Here is a 6657-nt window from a genome sequence, read left to right as displayed (position 1 = left end):
CACCACACCCAGACCTTTTTTTTTTATTTACTGTAGAGATGAGGTCTTATCAAGTTGCCCGTGTTGGTCTCAAGCCCCTGGGCTCAGGCAATCCTCTCACCTCCGTCTCCTGAAGTACTCGGATTATAGGCGTGAGCTGCCGCGCCCAGCAGTAACCCACTAATTTTCAGCTGTACACATTCTGTGATTTAGTTTATCATTTGTAAGGTTATTTTTAGTTATTTGCATGATAATGTTACATATATAGTATACAAAGACTGTTTACAAATACAAAATGTAATAATTAAAAACATGTACTGAAAACATAAGTTTTTTAACCATTCATGCCACTGAGATATCCACTTACTCTTCACAGAGTAAACATTATGACCAGTTTCTTACATCAATTTTCAAAGATATTCATTCTATATTATACATACAATGTTATATAGAATGTTCATGTGCTCATATATGTGTATTTGTGTGTGTGTGTATAGATGTGTGCATGTATCTCTTTATAAACAAGTGGTAGTAAACTATACACACTATTCATCAGTTTAGTTTCTGTGGGGTGTGTTTGTTCTACTTAACACTTATACAAAAGATTGTCCCATATTAGCTCATATAACATCTCATTCTTTGTAACAGTACAATGCCTTACATTGTAAAAATATCACACAATTTATTATAATTTTAATTTCAAATAAGCGTATGGGCTGTTTTTCATTTCTTGCTATAAAAAGCAACGCTGAAATATGTGTCTTTTGGTAAATTTCATTGACCACATGTATCAACATAAACTTAGCATGAATTCCTAGAACTGAAATTAATAGGAGAAAGGTTATGTACATAATTGACGAGTTGTTCTCCATAAGAGTTGCACTTATTTAATTTTCTAACTCATGTATGAGAACATCTATTTCCACACATTTTACTTATAAAGTAAGCTACGAACATATGCATCTAAGCCAATTTAAAAGATGAAATTTACTTAAACTTCAGGTTGGGTACAATGGCTTACACCGATCATCCCAGCATTTTGGAAGACTGAGGCAGGAAGATTGCTTGAGGCCAAGAGTTGGAGACCAGCCTGGGCAACATAGCAAGATCCTGTCTCTACAAAAATAAAATAAAAATTTTTTAAACCTTTATATTGTAGCTTAACTTTGCATTTCTGTTAGGAATACGAGTTCAATATTTTAATTGCTCTTACCAATGTATACCCTCTCTGTATATCACCATCCTCGATATATCAAAGTTTCTATCACCATTTTAAACAGAACATTAAAGTATAATAGATTTTCAGAAACTGTAAATATCATAAATGTACAGCTCAATAATTTTCATCAAACTCAACTTTCCTATATATCTAGCATCTAGATCAAGAATCACAGCATTACCAGTGGCCAAGAATCACCATTCTTGCTCCCTTTCAGTCACTAATCTCCCCATCTAGGGAACCACCATTCTGACTTCTTTTTTTTTTTGAGTTGGAGTCTCACTCTGTCATCCAGGCTGGAGTGCAGTGGCATGCTCACGGCCACCCCAGAGTTGACCTGCTGGGCTCTGGTGATCCTGCCTCAGCCTTCCAAGTAGCCAGAACTACAGGCGCATGCTACCACGTCCAGCTAATTTTTTTTAAAAAACTATCGTAGAGATGAGGTCTCGCCAATTTGCCCGGGCTGGTCTCAAACCCGCGGGCTCAGGCAATCCACTTACCTCGGCCTCTCAAAGTGCTGAGATTACAGGCTGAGCCACCGAGCCCGGCCCCATTCTGACTTCTAACACCATAGTGTTTCGCATTTTCTATAAATGGAGTCATAGAATATATGATCTTTTGTAACTGGTTTCATTCACTCAACATTCTGTTTGCAAAGTTCATTCATATTGTTGCATGTAAATATTGTCAAACACCTTTACAAAACAATTATGGAAATTTTTACTTCCATCAGAAGAATATGAGATCTCCAGTTACTCCAAATTCTTGGAATCACTTTTTTACTGTTGTTTTAATTTTGCCTATTCTGGTGGGTATGTGATAGCATCACGCTGTCATTTAGTTTGCATTTTTCTAATGACTAATAAACTTGGGGAACTTTTTATATTTTATTGATCATTGATTATCCTCTATTGTGAAGTTCCTGTTTAAAGTATTTTGTACATTTTTAAGCTGAGTTGAATGCTTTTATTTCTTATTTATTTCTAAGAGTTTTTACTATTTTCTGAATATAAATACTTTTTCAGATGTATAAATTGCTATATATACCAAATAATGTCTCTCACTCTGATTTACTTTTTCACTTCTCAATGATATCTTTTGATGAACAAAATTTTTTCAAGTAAAATAAGATCCAATTTTTTGTTTCCCACTATTTTTCTTTTCTTTTTTTATTACTTTTTAAAAAAATCAAACTGGAGTCTCACTGTTGCCCAGACTGAAATGCAGTGGCATGTTCATGGCTCACTGCAGCCTCAACCTCCTGGACTCAGGTGATCCTTCTGCCTCAATTTCCTGAGTATCTGGGACTACAGGCATGCACCATCACGCCCAGCTAATTTTTTTATTTTAAAAAAACTTTTTTGGAGAGATGAGGTCTCTATGTTTCCCTGGTCTCAACCTTCTGGGCACAAGCAGTTCTCTCATCTTGGCATCCCAAAGTGCTGGGATTACAGGCATGAGCCACTGTCTCAGAATTTTTTATTATGGTGAAAACTACATAACAAATTTGTCATCTTAAAAACTTTCAAGCGTACATTGTGTACTTTTAACGTCTTCACCTTATATGACTGAAACTCTATACCTGTTGAACAACTCTCCAATTTTCTCTTCTTCAAGCCCACGACAACAACCTTGGCAACTACTTTCTGTTTCTATGACTTCGATAAATTTATTTTATTTTTGAGACAGTGTCTCTCTGTGTTACCCAGGCTGGAGTGCACAATCTCAGCTCACTGCAACCTCGACCTCCTGAGTTCAAGCTATCATTTTGCCTCAGCCCCCTGAGTATCTGGGCTCACAGGCGTGCATCACCATGACCAACTAAATTTTATATTTTTTGTAGAGACAGGGTCTCGCTATGTCGCCCAGGCTGGTCTTGAACGCCTGGGCTTAAATGATCTTCCCACCACGGCCTCCCAAAGTGCTGGGATTATATGTGTGAGCCAATGTGCCTGGCTGACTTTGATAAATTTAGATAATTCATAATAGTGCAGCTATGCAGGACTTGTCTTTTGTGATTGGCTTATTTCACTTAAAATAATGTCCTACTTTTTTACATCAACCCATCCTTTTTTTATGTTACTGACAGCACAAATTATATCTTTATATACTGTCTATTCTTTAACATAAGTGTATAGTTATAGCTATTTTTCTGCCTTGTCTTTTAAATTCTACACACAGAATGAAAATGTGCCTTATACACTATCATTACCATATTGCAGTACTCTCTATTTTTCTGTATATTTACCTTTACCAGTGAGCTTTATATGTTCTCTCTCTCTCTCTCTCTCTGTCTGTCTGTCTCTCTCTCTCTCTCTTTCTCTCTCTCTCTCTCTCTCTCTCTCTCTCTCTCTCTCTTTTAACTTTTAACCAATGATTTTTTTTTCAGTGCTTTAAATATATCATGCCACTCTCTTCTGGCATTTCTGCTGAGAAATCTGCTGATAAACTAATGAGAGCTTCTATGTATATGACAAGTTGCATTTCTCTTTCTGCTTTCAAAATTCTCTCTTTTTCTTTGTCTTTTGATAGTACGATCACTGTTGTTATTGTTGCTGTTGTTGTTGTTTTGAGCCTCTCTGGGTTCATCTTTGTAAGAGCCCTTTGAACTTTTTGTATATGGGTGACCAATTTCTTCCTCAGATTTGAAAAGTTTTGAGCCATTTTTTTTTTAAATAAGTTCTCTATCCCTTTCTCTCTTTTCTTTTTTGAACTCTCATAATGTGTATAGATATGATTGATGGCATGCCCCATATGTCCCTTAGGCTTTTTTCACTTTTGTTCATTCTTTTGACTTTTGCTTGTCTTACTAGATAATCAAAATTTACCTGTCTTCAAGTTTACCAAATCTTTCTTCTGTTTTATCAAGACTTATGCTGAAATTTTTATAAATTTTTCAATCTAGTTATTGTATTCTTCAGCTTCAGAATTTCTGTTTGGTTCTTTTTTACTTTATAGTTTCTAACTGTTGATATTCTAATTTTGCTTATGCATCATTTTCCTGATTTTTTAAAATTGTATATCTGTGTTCACTTATAAATCATTGAGCTTCCTTAAGACAATTATTTTGCATTTTTGTCAGGTAATTCATAGTTTTGCATTTTGGAGTGGTTGGTTTCTAGTTATTTATTTTGTTCCTTTCATTGGACCATATCTGTTTTTTCATGTACCTTGTGGTTTTTTTCTTAGTTTTGTGCATTTGAAAAAAATCCATTTCTTTCAGGCTTTATAGACTGGCTTCATACAGGAGACTACCTCCATCAATAATCTGGCTAGAGATTCCGAGGGCCTATGAAACCATTTTGGGAAATGCCATTTGTCTGGGTTTGTGCACGTAATTTCTCAGAGAGGTTTGTTATTTGCCTTTTCCAGAGGACATAATCTCTTGCTCCCTCTGGTGTTTGTATGCAACACTGCAGCTGCTGCCACCCTGCTTTCCTGTGTTCTTAGTGGACCCCAGGCGTCAGTCAAATCATATGGGTTCCACATCTGTGCCCCAAATTTAGAAAGGCGGATGCTAGTCTTTCAGACTGCTCTCTAAAAAGCTAGAAGTCTAGATGCATACTCTATCTTCTTCCTCCCTTTTGTAGAGGATGCTGTAAAGCTCCTTCTCCTGATTGTGACAAGTTGTGACAGCCTCTGTTGGTCTCACTACAAGCCCTCTGGTACTGTAGTGAGCCTCCTCCATGCTTCCTTGCTTTTAGTGACGCCAAGGTATCCAAACTATGACAGCTTCATTAACACTCCAAGTCAGACAAGACAGAAAGTTCGTTGAGTAGCCCATGTAAAGCCAGAATGTGGGACACATGCACCACTTTTCTCCCCATTCTGTTCCCCAAAGGAAAACCACGAGCTAAGCTGAGCTGTGTCACTTTGGGGGAGAAGCGATTATAACAAAGTGAAATGACTCTTCTTCCACATTTCAGTCTTTCTTGGCTTTATGCCAACCTGGGCTACTGTAACTTCTTAACTTGTTTCTGGGTTTCTCATAAAGGTGTCTTGTTCAATATATTGCTAAGTCATTCTCTGTAGGGGAATGATTGCTGGGACTTTCTATTCTGCCATCTTGATGATGTCATCATTATCATATTCACATTTTTATTAGACTATATTAAAAGTATGTAATTTCAGGGAGAAATTACATCATTAGGGTAAGTGTATTTTTTCATACTTTTTAAAAATTTTAGATTTAGCGAGTACACGTGTGTATTCGTTACATGGACATACTGGGCAGTGGTGAGGATTGGGTCTCAGGTGGTCCATTCCCCAGATAGTGAACACGGTGTCCTGTAGGTACTTTTTGAACCCTATTCCTCCTCCCCTCTTATTGGTGTCCCCAGTGTCTATTACTTCCATCTTTGTGACCTTTTGGCTCTCACATATGAGTGATAACATGCAGTGTTTGGTTTTCTCTTTCTGAATCAGTTTACTTAGGATGATGATCTTCAGTTCCATCCATGTTGCTGCAAAGGACATGATTTCATTCTTTTTTTATGGCTGCAGGGTAAGTGTCTTTTATCCAAAATTAGAGAACATCTTCCTGATTATTCAATTGTCTCTTCATCAGCAGCAGCATTTTGAACTTGTCTTGTAAAATTAATGCACATTTTTATTAAATTTACTCTTAGGAATTTAATCTTTGCTGTCATTGCTCTTATTATAAACGGAATTTGTTTTCCATGGTATAGTTTACCTGGTTTGTTTGGTTTTTTTTTGCTTTACTTTATAAAAAGCTTATTGACTTTTGCATATTGATTCATAGTTCAGACGCCTCATCACATTTTCTAGTTATTGAGTTCGTTAAATATTGATAATTTCCCAGTGCTCGACTTTTTTTTCTTTTTTCAAATAAGTCTGAACTGTGTTATGTACATTAGAATTCAAGCTCTTCTAAAGCTATCAAGTATTTCTATTAAATGTTTTCTTCGATGTTCTATAGTAATTTGATTTTTTTAGAAGGTTGGTTCTTTTTTTTTTTTTTAGTTTAGTTCCTCTTCTTTATGCCATTTGTTTTCCTGAATTATTTAGTTACTTATTAATTGTCTGTTCATATTTGTAGATGAGGCTCTAAATTGAAGTAATTCTAGAGTGTATTTCCTCGGGCTATTTGAAAATTCTTATCCTTCTGTCCTATCTATACAATTTTCAATTGTCAGAGCCAGAATTCTAATAGTTGCAAAGTGGAGAAGAGAGGGTCTGCGTCTAGCAGGCTTTCCTAAGGAGTGTAGTATAGTTCATTTTCTATATGGGGGTTTCCCATTCATCTGGAAGTTAACCATTACCTAGACTAACCTTACTTCTTTGAAATAACACTTATTCTAAGAGTTTTTAACTATTTTAATGTTCCTTTTAAAGTGCTATCCTCGTGGAAGTAGCCTATAGGAAAATTACTAAATTATTTCTAAACACTAGGATTGGCACAGGTATTTAACCTTAAAATTAATTCATTGACCCATCAT

The sequence above is a fragment of the Carlito syrichta genome, unplaced genomic scaffold (genome assembly GCF_000164805.1).
Source record: "Carlito syrichta isolate Samal-C Ts95f unplaced genomic scaffold, Tarsius_syrichta-2.0.1 Scaffold301922, whole genome shotgun sequence".
Classification (NCBI taxonomy): domain Eukaryota; kingdom Metazoa; phylum Chordata; class Mammalia; order Primates; family Tarsiidae; genus Carlito; species Carlito syrichta.
This window is presented reverse-complemented; position numbering follows the sequence as displayed.